At 41.9% G+C, this 16406-nt stretch overlaps 1 protein-coding gene across 1 annotated transcript in view; it reads right to left on the bottom strand.

Moving 5' to 3' along the window:
* Positions 1–16406, bottom strand: part of RMND5A (required for meiotic nuclear division 5 homolog A) — a 61529-nt gene that overhangs the window by 43999 nt on the left and 1124 nt on the right. The gene's annotated exons all lie outside the window — the stretch shown is intronic.

Genomic DNA, 16406 nt, shown 5'->3' with positions numbered 1-16406 from the left:
TTGGATACAAATTTGTGAGTTACTGGCATACATATGATACTAAGTGAAATCAACAAGAGAGAGTCGGGGCAGACACACAGAAGTGATAAAAGGAGGGAGTCCTGGGAACTCCAAGTTTATGAGACCAAGACAGAGTAGAACTGGAAAAGGGGACTAACAAAGACTACTGAAATACTCACTCTGGTGTGGGAAGAAAATCAAGGAAATATGGTGTTCGGAAAGCCAAGTGAAGAAAGTGTGCCAAGGAGGAGGGAGTAACCAACTGCGTTAAATGTGCTGCTATGTACCAAGTAAGATGTGGACTGAGAGCTGACTACTGACCTACAATACAGAAGTAATCAGTGACCATGACAAGAATAGTTTTTCCAGAGTTTTAAGAAAAGGAATCTTGAAGATTGTAGGGACTGTGAAGAGGGAATATAGTAAGTCTGACTCAATGACAACCACTGAGAGAAGTAAAAAGATAAGTAAACTGGAGATAGTGCCCATAAGGTACCCAATCCAATGTGGGGTGGCCAAAATAGAAACTACCCTCACTTCTAAATACAACTGCAAAGTATATATCAGGTGCTTCCAATTTCTAATAACACAGTTTAGGCTAAGAGAATACTTGGTAATCCAGGAAAATTTTTAAATCTGTCTAAAAGGTGTCCCATACATACTTGGGGCCAAAAGAATCTAATTGCTTCAGTAAGCTCTGCTCTGACCATTTCTGGTCTTTCTGTATCTAAACCTTATCTAAGGTCAATGGCTTTATCTTCTCTATGAACTTCTCCGCCCACAGACTTACTCAGTCTTCTCAGTTCCTAATGAATTCTGTTCTCTCCACCACTCCTCTGGCACGGAATCATACACTATTTAACGATTTCATGTATATATGCCACCATCAATCTCAACTAGATGTAAGACCCAAAGGGAAGACAAGTTCTTATTGTAAACTGTATACTCCACAGTCTTATATGCCTTGCACATCTGCAGGCACTATTAATATAAGTATTTGGATTGATGGTAAATAAAGGGGGAAAAAAAAGTTAAAAAGAAAGTCATATTGAACAAATGGCTGGGGATAATGAGCTATCCATATGCAAAAGAATCATACCATAGAGAAAAATTAAATCAAAATGGAATGAAGACTGAAATGTAAGAGCTGAAACTATCGAATTCTTGGAAGAAAGTGGGTGCATTCTTGACCCTGGATTGGGCAATGGTTTCTGAGATATGACACCAAAAGCAAAAGCAACCAAAGAAAAAGTAATTAAATTGGACTTCATCAAAACTAAATTTTGGGGGCTTCCCTGGTGGCGCAGTGGTTGGGAGTCCACCTGCCGATGCAGGGGACACGGGTTCGTGCCCCGGTCTGGGAAGATTCCACATGCCGCGGAGCGGCTGGGCCCGTGAGCCATGGCCGCTGAGCCTGCGCGTCCGGAGCCTGTGCTCCGCGACAGGAGAGGCCGCGGCGGTGAGAGGCCCGTGCACCGCAAAAAAAAAAAAAAAAAAAAAAAAAAATGGGCAAAGAATCTGAATAGACATTTTTTCCAAATAAGATATACTGGGAATTCCCTGCTGGTCCAGCGGCTAGAACTCGGCGCTTTCACTGCCGTGGCCCGGGTTCAATCCCTGGTCAGGGAACTAACATCCCACAAGCTGTGTAGTGCAGTCAAAACAACAACAACAAAAAAAGATATACAAATAATCAATAAGCACAGGAAAAGGTGCTCAACATCTTTAATCAACAGGGAAATGCAAACCAAAACTACAGTGAGAGGGACTTCCCTGGTGGCACAGTGGTTAAGAATCCACCTGCCAATGCAGGGACACAGGTTCGATCCCTGGTCCGGGAAGATCCCACATGCTGCGGAGCAACTAAGCCCGTGAGCCACAACTGAGCCCAAGTGCCACAAATACTGAAGCCTGCGTGCCTAGAACCCATGCTCCTCAACAAGAGAAGCCACTGCAATGAGAAGCTGGCACCCCAAGGGAGAGTAGTCCCTGCTCGCCACAACTAGAGAAAGCCTGTGCGCAGCAACGAAGACCCAACGCAGCCAAAAATAAATAAATAAAATTTATATATAAAAAAAAATACAGTGAGAAACAACTTCACACCCACTGGGATAGCTATAACAAAAAACATGGACAGGGCTTCCCTGGTGGCGCAGTGGTTGAGAGTCCGCCTGCCGATGCAGGGGACACGGGTTCGTGACCCGGTCCGGGAAGATCCCACATGCCGTGGAGCGGCTGGGCCCGTGAGCCATGGCCACTGAGCCTGCGCGTCCGGAGCCTGTGCTCCGCAATGGGAGAGGCCACAATAGTGAGAGGCCCGCGTAACGCAAAAAATAAATAAATAAATAAATAAAATTTAAAAAAAAAAGATGGACAACAACAAGTGTTGGCAAGAATATAGACTCAGACCCACATCCATTCCTGATGGAACGTAAAATGGTGCAAAAGCGGTAGAAAACATTCCTCAGAAAGTTAAACAAAGTTACCACATGACCCAAGAATTCCACTCCTAGGTATATACCCAAGAGAAATGAAAACGTATGTCCATACACGAACTTATATATGTTCATAGCAGCATTTAATAGCTCCAAAATGGAAGCAATCCAAATGTCCAAATGATGAATGGATAAACAAAATGTGGCAAATCCATATGACAGAGTATTATTCAGCTATAAAAAGGAATGCTGATACATGCTACAACATGGAGGAGCCTCGAAAACAGTAAGTGAAATAAGCCAGACACAAAAGGCCACAAACTGTTTAATTCTACTTCTATGAAATGCCCAGAATAGGCAAGGAGATTCATGGTTGCCAGGGGGTGGGGGAAGGGTGGAATAGACAGTGACTGTTAGTGATATGAGTTTTCTTCTGGGAGTGATGAAAATGCTCTGGAATTAGATAATGGTTATGGCTGCACAACTCTGAATGTACTAAAAGCTAGTGAAATACACACTTTAAAAGGGTGATTTTTATGGTATGAGAACTGTAACTCAATTTTTAAAAAAACCTAAAAAATGCAAACCATAACTCCTATCCATCCAGACATGTTTGTTTCTACAGTCAGTAGACAACAAAGTAAGCAAATGGTTAAGGAACAGAAAAGCAGAGCCCAAGCTGGAGAGAGGGCATTTGGAATTTACCAGTTGAACTTCTATGCCCCATCCCTGAAATCCATCGATATTTTCGAATCTTAGCAACTTAGTTTTTATAAATGATAGATACTAGTAATATAAGGTCAATTAATTAACACTGAGAGAGTCTTCAGTATGCCCCAAGGAAAAATAATTTCTACAAACTATTTGGAAGCCCAAGAAAAGTATAATGGAATAATTTGAAAGAGAACCCTGGGAAAGCCCTGCTCAGAGAGAAGGCTTCCACTAATGCATTTTCAAATGGATTCAGTGGAAAGCAGCCAAAGGTAAAAACAGGTTTGAAAATCACTGTAATAACAAACTGACTGAGACCAAACTTCTAAGTCCTGAAGGGAGTGTCCTAATGTTCTTTTGATTTATTTGTCTGAAAACAAAACGTGCTTCAAGGAGAACCATTCTGTGAAAGAAATCTAACTGGATTCAGTTCCTAGGAGGAAAGCTGGGCAATTACTGTGACAGCCATCTTTACCATAACTAAACCAGCTATGAAGGTGAACGCTGGATTCCAGGTTTGCCACTGGAGTGGCCACTCTTTACCCAGGATGAAGTCCCGTGCCAACTGTGTCTGGCAATGCGATAGACCTCCCTGTACTCAGAACCCATACACAAACATGAAAGAAATCGTTCTGAGACAGTGCTCACCACTTAGTCACCACGAGTACTTTTTTTTTCTAATACTTTATTTTTTGAGAGCAGTTATAAAACTGGGAGAGAGCAGAGGAACAGCGAGCAGCTAAACGTGAAAGGTTGGCAGCTGAGAGGGCGTTGGTTCACGGTGTTGGTAGTGCCAGAGCCTCCAGTGCTGGGCTTGAAATTGAGACTGTGTAATACACGATCTGTTATTTTTCTGTTCATTCAGTAAATAGTTATTGAATGCCTGGTAAGTGCTGGTTGCCATGCTAAACGTTTACAACAAAATTGAGAGGAGGCACTGAGATTTCCCCTATATACGTTGCCCCTATACATGTACAGTTTAACGGCTCATTTCTTTTTATTTAGTCCACTGTCTGGACATAAGTACACTTTGCTTATCCACACACCTACTGAAGGACACCTTGGTTGTTTCCAAGTTCTGGCAATTATGTATAAAGCTGCTATAAACATCCATGCGCAGGTTTTTGTGTGGACCTAAGTTTCAACTCCTTTGGGTAAATACCAAGGAGCCCTGATTGCCGCATCTCACGGTAAGAGTAATGTTTAGTTTTGTAAGAAACCACCAAACTGTCCTCCCAAGTGGCTGTACCAGAAAAGCACTTTTTTTTTTAAGGTCACTTTTATCATTAGACTTGATTCAACAGGCAAAATAATTAGCATGTCAGTAAGAGATTTTAAATCCAAACAAAGAACCAACACACATGGTTGGTCTAAGTTAAAGATAATTTTTCTTTTAGTGCAATAGAATAGTACCTTTTATAAACAAATTTTAAGCATGATACTCTCAGAAATTGGAATAGGCATGGTCTCCTCCAAAATCAGACATCTGCCAAACTAAATTAAACATATTTGAGTTAACTCCTAAATTGTTTTTATAGAGCCCAGCTAAGACTTCAAGCTCTGCCCCCCTTCAGCTTCACTGCCTAGCCATTTCAGGATTTGTGTCCATTAGTTTCACGGAAACTGTAAATTAGAAAAATATTTGTTTGCATAGCTTCCTGTACTTCTCTATCAGGGTTTCACACTACATTGTAAATATTTATTTGTCTATCACCCCCACGAAATTACTTGAAGGTAGAAAATATGAGTGTTTAATCTCCAGCGGTTAGCATGGCAACCAGCACATATCAGGCATTCAATAACTATTTACTGAATGAACAGAAAAATAACAGATCGTGTATTACACAGTCTCAATTTCAAGCCCAGCACTGGAGGCTCTGGCACTACCAACACCGTGAACCAACGCCCTCTCAGCTGCCAACCTTTCACGTTTAGCTGCTCGCTGTTCCTCTGCTCTCTCCCAGGATGCTTAAGCTGTACTACTCCCAAGAGCATTGCACCCTAAATTTCCCAAACACCAAATAAATACACCAATCAATACACACACCAATTTTTAAATAAAACACATTCACAAAGTAAAGTCCCCCCAGTTATAAGTTCCTTCTCTTTTCCAAATAACGACACTCCCCCCAAAATACCCTTAAACATGTAGGTGAAGACTTGGAATAAGAACTCACAGGCTTGTGTTTTGAGCCACAGTTTCCTTGTTTGTAAAAGAAAATTATCCCAAAGCTTGCCAAAGAAGTGAAATACTTCTCAACTTTAGTACATAATGTGTTCCTATAAAAGTGTACCCAGGGGCTTCCCTGGTGGCACAGTGGTTGAGAGTCCACCTGCCGATGCTGGGGACACGGGTTCGTGCCCCGGTCCGGGAAGATCCCACGTGCCGCAGAGGGGCTGGGCCCGTGAGCCATGGACGCTGAGCCTGCGCGTCCAGAGCCTGTGCTCCGCAACGGGAAAGGCCACAACAGTGAGAGGCCCGCGTACAGGAAAAAAAAAAAAAAAAAAGGGTATTTGGTTCCCACAAAGCAAAAAATTATAAAATTCCTAATTTAACTTGGTTTTACAAATAACTTTTAATACAGTTTGATCATTTTGCTCATAGTTGTTCCATTATTTTCCTTCATTACTAATCACATGGCTTAAAACAGCCATGTGAACAACTTTGTGACATGATTTACTCATCATTTTGGGCCACCTAATACAAGCAAGACAATGTTATCATTAAGACTGAAAACTAAGTTTGCATCCCTACTCAGCGTTTGCATTTTCAATTTTGTTTGCCACTTACTTTTATGGTAGCCCAGGGAAAAAACCACAAAAAATTACACCCACACAGTTAAGAAAGTGTTGTTAAAACTGAACAGCTGGTTGGTAGGTAGCTCTACAAATGCCATCAGTTGATATGTCTGCTCATCAGTAGATAATGAAAAGTTCTAATTTGGTCCATAAAAGGCAGTTTAGAGGTATCAACTACACCACAAAGTACATTGCTGCCTAAGAGTCAAACACGTGAGAGATGAGACTCATGATAATTGAGACCACTCTATAAAAGATGGTGAGGCACAACATAGAAAGGTGTTGCTATGATGACGATTATTAACGTTTCCCAAAAAGCTGAAAACCTCACCACCTAGGATTAGGACATTTTGGTAGAAATAAATAAGACTCCCCAGAAATCACTAAGACTTTACTTAACGCTTTTATGAATATTGTGGAGGCAGGAAAAAATGTAAATATCCAAGTTTATAAATAAAACATATGGCACTTGAGCTCTTCTGAGTTATTAAAAGTTAACTCCGCTTTCATAAAATGGACAGAGATTTTAAATTTGGAATTAAGGGGAAAGCAAAATGGCACACAAGTTTTAATCCAGATAAACAGAAAGAAATCCATTTACTAAACATAATCCTAACTGTACCTAAATGAAAACTCAGACCTCACAGAACTATACTCCAGAATTCATTCTAGATTAGTTCCTTTAAAAAATAATTAAAGAGGGGCTTCCCTGCCGGCACAGTGGTTAAGAATCCGCCTGCCAATGCAGGGGACACAAGTTCGAGCCCTGGTCCGGGAAGATCCCACATGCCGCGGAGCAATTAAGCCCGTGCGCCACAACTACTAAGCCTGTGCTCTAGCCCATGAGCCACAACTACTGAGCCCGCATTCCACAACTACTGAAGCCCGCACACCTAGGGCCCATGCTCCACAACAAGAGAAGCCACCACAATGAGAAGCACGTGCACTACAACGAAGAGTAGCCCCTGCTTGCCGCAACTAGAGAAAGCCTGTGCACAGCAACGAAGCATCCAACACAGCCAAAAACAAATAAATTTATTTTTTTTTAAAAAGGGGAGGGAGAAATCACAACATTAAGAGTCAATGAACATTTGAGTGCTGAATGTTGTCAGCAGCGTTGAGGGTACGGATTAAGTGTTCTATACAGATTAAGCAATTTAGGATAGGAAGGAATTCCCTGGCGGTCCAGTGGTTAGGACTCGGCACTTTCACTGCTGGGGCCCGGGTTCGATCCCTGGTCAGGGAACTAAGATCCCAAAAGCCCAAACCGAACCAAACCAAATTAAAATAAAATGAAATATTATCTCAGTAAGCATGACTAAAGACAAAAAAGCTTAAAAAGAAAAAAAGAAATTTAGGATGGGAATAAAAGGAGATAAAGGATAAGAGTCCAAGACTGATTCTAAAGAAGTTGTGGACAAGGTGAACATGGATGTGCTTGCAAGATATTAGAACAGAAAAACTTGAAACTCTAAAAGGTAAGGCTGGTATTAAAAATAATAATAAAAGGGCTACTTCATACTGTGAGTAGCAAACCAAACTGTGGCCTATTGACGTTCTGAGCTTCTTATGAGCTACCTCAGCACCTAGAACACAGCAGCTGCTCATCAGAGATTTACTCAGAGGAAAAGGAAAAGGCACAAAGAGAAAACACTCATTTTTTTTTTTCTAGAGGCAGTACATCCTGAAAACAAAACAAACTTTTTGGTATATGTGATGTACAAATGTACTGGCAAATGTACAAAGTAAAGGATAGTATTTGTTGGTCAACCTCTGACCTTTCTGAACAGAAAGGTAGATTCAGATAGGTGTTCTGATCCACTGCACCAAATCACAGCCTAGTGGGCTGCAAAACCAACCACGAGAGAACACAAAAACACAAAAATTTATCTTTGAGAGCTAAGTGACGTGGTACAGACTAACAGCGCTCCTGGAGCAGAGAGCAAGTCCAACATGACGGGCACAAGTTTGAAAGGTGACGCTCTACAGTAGCCTGTGAGGCAAGAACTACCCAGAGAAGAGGAGGAAGATGCAGGCACACGTTTTTCAATGTCTGCGAGATATTTTTAGAGAGCCTGTTCGCGTCGTTCAAATTAGAAATATAGAGAATTAATCTCTAGACATCTATTTATCTCTGAAATGAATAGGTGAACCAGATAGGGCTTCTTTTAGCATTTGAATGTGAGTTTCACATTTAAAAATCAAACCCAAATTTCTACCTTCCCCTCTCCTAAACTTCCCATTTTCCTCCTGGTTCTATAATTGTCTACCTGTCATTCATGCTCAGACCTTAGATTAACCTTTGATTCTTCCAGCCCTTCTCTCCTACTCTGCACCAAGTCCTGGTAACTCCTTCCCTCAGGAGAGCCCACGCATGGGTCTCCATCTCTACCATCGCTACCCCAAAACAGGTGCCTATTTCATCAGATCGAGGTTGACAATAAACCTTAACTAGGCTTCTTGCCTCTAGTCAAACCTCACTCCCAACTCCGATCAACTTAAATGCTAACTGGTCTCAGATCATGTCCCTGTCCCTTCCCTGTTCAAAATGCACCTCCCTCCCCTGCCCCAAGTCATTCAGTATCTTCCCAGTCTACCGCCTTCCCTGATAGCCATGACCCTATAAAACCTGATTCCAATTTAATTTTCCTTCTTTTTACTCTTATCTCCCCACTCTGGTCCTTCACTGTTCCCAGGACACCTTTGTTCTCGCCAACCTCCTCTCCTGGCACCCCGCCCTATATTCCCACTCTCCACATTCAGTCTGTTATTGAAACTTCCCACAGGTTAGAAGAGTCTGTCCCTGTCTCAAACCCTACCCTATTGTTGGTACCATTCAATCAGCATTTGGCCTATCCTCTACACATGGCCTTGCATTGTAAAAACATACTGGGCTTATCTCCCCAACTACTCAGGAAGTTCTTACAGCATGATGAGGACGATTGCTTGTCCTCTGTAACTTCCACAAGACTTAGCCTAGTTCCACATATACTTGGTGATTAATAACTACTGACCAAGTGCTCTACAGTTCAACTGAAATAGCCCACCTCCAAGCAGCTCCTTCTAAGGGGTCCTCTCTTCCCATTTCTCTGAATTGCTAGTATTTATACCAAGCAGAAACACTTATCTATTATAGTGTACTGTGCTATGGCCATGGTTTTTTCCCCTCTCAAATGTAAAAGTCTGGCCTCATTATCCAAATACAGCTCCTTGAAGACTCTGTTTTGTATAGCTTTTGAATATTCCTTATAGCAGCAGTCCCCAACCTTTTTGGCACCAGGGACCAGTTCCGTGGAAGACAATTTTTCCACGGACCGGGGGGTGGGGTTGGTTTCGGGATGATTAAAGCGCATTACATTTATCGTGCACTACATTTATTGTGCACTTTATTTCTGTTATTATTACTTTGCAATATATAATGAAATAATTATACGACTCACCATAATGCAGAATCAGTGGGACCCGTGAGCTTGTTTTCCTGCAACGAGATGGTCCCATCTGGGGGTGATGGAGACAGTGACACCTGAAGTGTGTTGCTTATGTCCAGTCTACTCCATAAGATGCACCTTAATTGTCACTTGCCACTCACTGATAGGGTTTTGATATGAGTCTGCAAGAAGTTGATTTATTATGGTCTCTGTGCAGTCAGATCTGTCTGCTAATGATAACCTGTATCTGCAGCCACTCCCCAGCGCTAGCATCAGCACCTCAGCCCCACCTCAGATCACCAGGCATTAGATTCTCATAAGGAGCACGCAGCCTAGATCCCTCGCATGCACAGTTCACAGTAGGGTTTGAGCTGCTATGAGAATCTAATGCCTGATGATTGGACGTGGAGCTGAGGCGGTGATGTTAGTGATGGGGAGCGGCTGTAAATACAGATGAAGCTTCGATCGCTGGCCCGCCACTTACCTCCTGCTGTGCAGCCCAGTTCCTAACCGGCTACGTCCTGGCCCAGGGGTTGGGGACCTCTGCCTTACAGTGTTAAGCAGACCACTGGATATAGAATGGTAGTTAACAAACACCAGTAATAAAGATATCTAAATAGTCAGAGTGTCTCAATTAAAACACTGCTTAACACTGCTTAAAGGTACAGACCTTAAAAATAACAAGTAGGGGCTTCCCTAGTGGCGCAGTGGTTGAGAGTCCGCCTGCCGATGCAGGGGACACGGGTTCGTGCCCTGGTTCGGGAAGATCCCACGTGCCGCGGAGCGGCTGGGCCCGTGAGCCATGGCCGCTGAGCCTGCGCGTCCGGAGCCTGTGCTCCGCAACGGGAGAGGCCACAACAGTGAGAGGCCCGCGTACCGCAAAACAAACAAACAACAACAAAAAAACGAGTAAACCTTGTTTTACAGATTTCAAAGCCAGGTCATATCATCTATTTAATTCCCATAACTCCGTAATATAACTTAGCAGTCTATTGAAGAGGAAAGAGGCTATGCAAGACTGTAGAACCAGTGAAGTGGTAGAACAAGGACTCAAACCCAGATCTCCTGAGCTCAAGGACAGACAAAGCTTTATGTTCTTCTCCACAAGCACAGACTCATCCTCTTACCTCCTGAACTAGCCTCCACCTTCCTGGAGGACTGAGGCCATGTATACAATGTTTCTTTTTAAAGAAGTCTCTCTTTATCTCCTCCCAAATGTCTTCATATACCAATACTAAGATATTAAATCTATATGGATTCCACAGATACAACAAACTCATCAAAGATAACACACTGTGCCCAGGCCTCTTAAGTGGAGAAAGACTTGGCAACATAAGCCTTATGGACTCCCTGAACAATGTTCCCAAAGATGAAAACTTATTTCTAAAAGCCTCAAGTTCTGCCAGAGATTCTAGTCTCTGTTCTTTGAGGCATTAGACTGCACGTAATCTAAGAGGAAGGCCAGACGAAATGCCCTGTTGAGAGCATCACCTCCCTGGTGTCTATCTACTTCTGGGAGTTACATGTACACAACTCAGGGCCAGGGCCCCCCCGCCCAACAGTTCTCCCCTCAACTGCATTTTGGGGTCATTTTCAAAGATTTTACAGATCAAGAAGCAGGGCCCAAAATAAAAACAAGACAGTTTTAATATCCCAAGTGAATAGTAGTTTGCCTAAAACACCACTCTCACTACTCGAACTACTAAGATTAAGACATGAAAACAATGGAAATTTCTCTACTAACTCTAGTATGACAGTATCACAGAAGTGTTGGCAAGTTTCTCCCTTACCGATGTTATTATCCAGAGTCTGAAACTACTTAAGAGATAAGATAACCCTAGGAAAATTATACCAATCATTAAAGCAATTTCAAATAAGTTCCCAAAGGTAACATGAATTGAGTTGTATTCTCTAGTCTACAGATTAAGTCATACCAGCAACTCAGTATTTGAATTACATGAACATTACAGTTAGAAGCCAAGGCAAAAGCTGAGAAACAAAGAAACCATCTCAAAGAACACTGTTATCAAATGTAACTTGTAGCTGCTCAACTATCACAGACATCTATCACTTCTGTCTGGGTGTGCAAGTCTTCCTTTCTAGAACTCTCTCCTCTGAGCAATAGTGGATCACATGGCCATACATCTGACATTTGCTAAGCACAGCCCAAGGTGGCTAATGGACTCCACCCACCAGGCCCAGTTACTGATTCAGGAGAAGCTTATGACCTGAACCAAGACAATAAAGATATTCCCTGGTAATTTTGTTGCAAATACAGAAAACAGGCATGTTCCTGTATCTGGGATCACAAGCAGTACAAGGATGACATGAGTCCACTGGCCATCTCTACTTCCATGTGGAAAAAGCTCTGCTGAGAATGAAGCCAACCATGGAAAGCACAGCTGAGAGAGGAAGAGACCAAAATCAGTCCTCACAACACCCTCTGTGCCCCTGGAGCCGCTAACCTAACCTCAGCCTTTTTAGTTATGAGTCAACAAATTCCATCTTAATTAAAACTATTCGGCCACTTGCAACCAAAAGGATCCTGAGTAATATACTAGTCTGAATGAGTATGGTGCCAAAGGACAAAGGAATATCTCCTAAATGAGCCTGAAAAGGAATGGGTGACAGTTAAATCTGCTTCTAAACCCAACTGAAAACACCAACACTAACCTATTATTATTATTCTCACCATATATAAAATAGGCCCAAGTAGCTTGGTGACTGGTCTATTCTCTTCCTTGAGTATTTGAACAATGGCTATTGTTAATCCATGCAAACTTTTCTGACCTACTTATCTGCTACCTTCCAGACTAGATGTTCAACGTAGATGTCAAATTTTATTCAATTCAGAACTTTAAAGGCATTATTCTCTCAGGAGTGTCTTGTCTAGCAAAAAGTTTGATTAACAAATGGAAGACCAAGCTACATAGTCTACTTGAAGTACACCAAAGAATAAAGGTGAATAAAAAGACAAAGCACCAGTCCACCAAACCCTGATCCTTTTACAATTCATTCAACACAGTACACTCAACACTGGTAGGCTCTGAAAAGCAGAGAATTTACATATATAAATAAACATACTTTTCAATATGTATGTAGTATATACAACCCAAATTCTAGAATGCAAAGGTATGCCTAACATGCGACCATGGACCTCTGGTTTTTGTCTACTGACACAATACCACAAAAATTAGTTTAAAACATGATCATCTATTTTGTTTTTTCTTTCATGTTTAATTGCCTACTTCTCATTTGTCACCCTCAAATTTAAAAAAAAAGGAAGCAATTCTGCAGATAGTAACTAAATTCTCTTTGATTCTCCAAAGAGATAAATAAAGATAGAGGATCATACTTTAAAAGATTTTTTTTTTTTTTTTTTTGCGGTACGCGGGCCTCTCACTGTTGTGGCCTCTCCCGTTGCGGAGCACAGGCTCCGGACGCGCAGGCTCAGTGGCCATGGCTCACGGGCCCAGCCGCTCTGCGGTATGTGGGATCCTCCCGGACCGGGGCACGAACCCGTGTCCCCTGCATCGGCAGGCGGACTCTCAACCATGGCACCACCAGGGAAGCCCTAAAACAGTTTTATTACTAAGCGTCAGACCACACACACACACACACACACACACACATGAATCCTCTTAAAATTTTTTCTGGAAACTAGCATCTCTGGCTGTGAAGTGGTCCAAGAATAAGAAAGACTGAGATGGAGATTTTTTTACTGGGTATCCTTTTTTATCATTTGAATTTATACCATTTACATGTATTATCTACTCAAAATAAATACAATTTTAAATTTAGAAAATTCCTTGAGAATCACTTTCAGAAACTATATGAGAACTCCCTTTAATAAGAGCCTAAAAATAATAATTTTTTAAAATACTGTACATCCTTTACACTTACAAAGATTGTAATTTTTTCAAGTATACCACATACATGTCATAAAGCCGTTACCCAATTGTTTCAGCCTAATTTTCTATCACGAAATATTAATTTAGAGTATCAGCAATACATGATATATAGTTCTTTTATGTTCTCCCTTTCACCACAGAAGTACAATGAGAAACAAAATATAAATATACTTGCCAAAAAAAGACAATAAATAATCACAAGTCAAATCACCAAAATGTATCTATACCATTTATCTGTTAATCAAGGGCTGTCCAAAGTGTGGTTCCAATACCACTGATGTGAATGGTGACTTTAGTTGTATGTGAAATAATATTTTAATAGTTACAAATTTATTTTTAATACGTAGTTGATTATACCTAACACACCAAATCTATGATTTCACAAATATCACTGCCTAAAATGAGGATAAATCTACTTAGGTGAAATTGTGAATCCATTTGAAAAATAAAAGTGCACATGCGTGAGGGAAGTTTGAGAAGAACCAGCACAGCATCCACGTGAGATCAAGGGCACTCTGTGAACAATCGCCGAACAGCATCAACGGCATCAACTATACTGATTCTTAAATTAGACTGAACTTCACACTCACAGGGAAACTCTCATTGAAGAGCTGATACAACTAAATGACAACAGTGCTCTCTTCTTCCCTCAGAGTTGAGGAAATGCCACATGGGGCAATTTAGAGCAAATGAGAGATCTTAGGGCAGGCCAGGCAAGCACCCTTTGGGCAGTGTTTTCGATCTGGAATCAGAGTGGTGAGAGTGGACCTGGGTTGTCAATGGGCTTACAAATTAAACTCCACTGATGTTTGATCAGTTTCTACCACAAACCATCCTAACTGTCCTCACTTGGTATAGCTGTCCACTCACAACTTTAGAAAAAAGAAATTTAAACATAAGAAAGTGTAATTCAACCTCCAAAACTGACCTGATCCCCTGACCCTCGCTAATGGACACTTCTAAATCAGGCAGTCACTCACCAATAGTATGATGCAAACTAGGGGATCTATGAAGTCCAAGATTCTACTTTATTCACACCACATTCTTACAAGAATATCACCACAAATGAGCCCAGAGAATGAGATCCAAAGCCCTAATGGAGGGTCCCAATTGGAGCCCCTCCCTCAGGTCACCAGAGGCCACCAGATCACTTGCCCAGACAGGTACATTCAGAGCCTTGCAAACTTCCCTTTAAACTTGAAAATGGAGTTCCAAATTCAGATTTCAGTCGATATAACTTTGAGAAGGGTATATCTAAGATTCAATGTAATACCCTGCAGAGAACTTTAGAAATTACCTGCTTTGAAAAATACCATAACCCAGATAGCAAAGCATGATGTCTGTTGTTTTTATATGTAAGAACACCATAAGAAAGTAGACTTTATTTTGAAAACTAGACCTGGCACTTGTGGTACTTATTTTTCTTTCATGTTTTATAGCTGCCTTTAGTCACTTAATCCTATTACTAAAGAATTTTTTAAAAATCAAAGAGATTATTAATTTAAGACTGCAATTTGGTAGACAAGAAGGTTAAAAAATAGGAGGCTGAAGAGGGAACACACACAATTCACCACATCAGACTGAATAGCACAGCAAATTCTGTGGCTAATACCCCGTTGACCGTAAGTTCCTTGAAAAGTTCCCAAGCAAAGAGGTCTAAAACACATTCCTGCTTCAGCAAGTTCTCAAAATTATTTTACCCATCTGGGATGGGCCCCAAATCCCCTAAAATGAGGCTCACAATCACATTTCCCTTCAATTAATATGCCCTCTGTCTTCTCATGGAAGAAAGGGATTTTACTTTCCATCTTCTGCCTCTCAAGCTCTGCCTATCCAAGCCCTCAATCTCTGACCTGGTCCCCAAAAATGAAATGTTCCTTCCACCGCTCCAAGTCTGCACCCTGCACCCACTCCTTCCCTTTCTGTCTTTAACAAAACAAAGATCTCCTCTCCAGTTTAAGGCAGAGGAGGCACACCTTCAGCCCCATTACTTAAGCAGCCCCTCACCCCTCAATCTGCATTATTTTTCTTAACTCCCAGTCACCTAGTTTATTTTAACAATTCTATGAAACTGCAAGCAAAGAGGGTCACTGACTCCCAATAGCAAATACGAGTTGACCAACCTCTCTTTTTCTAAGCCTGTCCTTTCTGTTTCCGGGGGCACCTCCTGGCCCTCCGCTCTTCAACAGGAGTTCAAGCCTGTGGTTAGATCCTAGAGTCGTTCTTCCCTGCAGCCTAAGTAATCTCCTTCACTCTCCTCTGTAGGAATGACACCAGGAAACCATCTTAAACCTTACTTTCCTCCTAAACTCCATCTATACATCTTCAGCCACCAGTAGACATTATGCCCTTGGCTATCTTCATTGGTCTTTCAAGGCCAACTTTGTCCAAAACCAAGTTCACCAGAGCCTTGCCAGGAGTCCCACCCCACTCCACCTCTCCTTCCCCATCACAGGCAGCCGTCTAGGTCTGCTCATTTTTCCATATTCATATTCCAAGTCGTACCCCCACTATGGTCTCTAGTTTGCTTCTTCCCCGGAGTTCAAACGTGACTGACTGCCGGTGTCCACGATGAGATGTTGCTGTTAAGACTCCCTCACCATGGATGAGCACTAACTCTCAACTGAAAGCAGTCTGGGAAAGGAAGGTGTACAAGAAGGAAGGAGAGGTGGAGAGAAGCTCGGCTATTGTCACTGTCCTCAATCGCTCCTACCACAGTATCGACATCACCCCAGCTACCAAACCTCCCTTGTCAGAAACTTCTGTTCAGCCTCTGAGTTGAGACCTCCCAACCTCTTCAATAAATCCATTAAATAAAGTCCTTTATTTCTTGCTCCCATCTGGGATGGGATTTGGGGCCCATCCCAGATGGATAAAACACTATGGATATTTTAATCTAAGGATACCAGACCTTTAACAAAACCAAAACCCAAAACCCTTCCCAACCAGCTTCCACAAGTTAACTCTGGCAACGTATCTGCCCCCAGGGCCCAGGGCAATAATATAGGGGAAACCCCTTCTAGAGAAAATCTGTTTTCTGAAAGGAAATCAAGTAAAAACTTGACCAGGTAACGCAACTAACTAACAACTTATGTTACAATGTGTTTCCGGAGAGTTGCCTC

The sequence above is a fragment of the Leucopleurus acutus genome, assembly GCF_964270905.1.
Source record: "Leucopleurus acutus genome assembly, chromosome: 12".
NCBI lineage: Eukaryota > Metazoa > Chordata > Mammalia > Artiodactyla > Delphinidae > Leucopleurus > Leucopleurus acutus.
The sequence above is the reverse complement of the archived record's forward strand: the minus strand, read 5'-3'. Positions and strand labels throughout refer to the sequence as shown.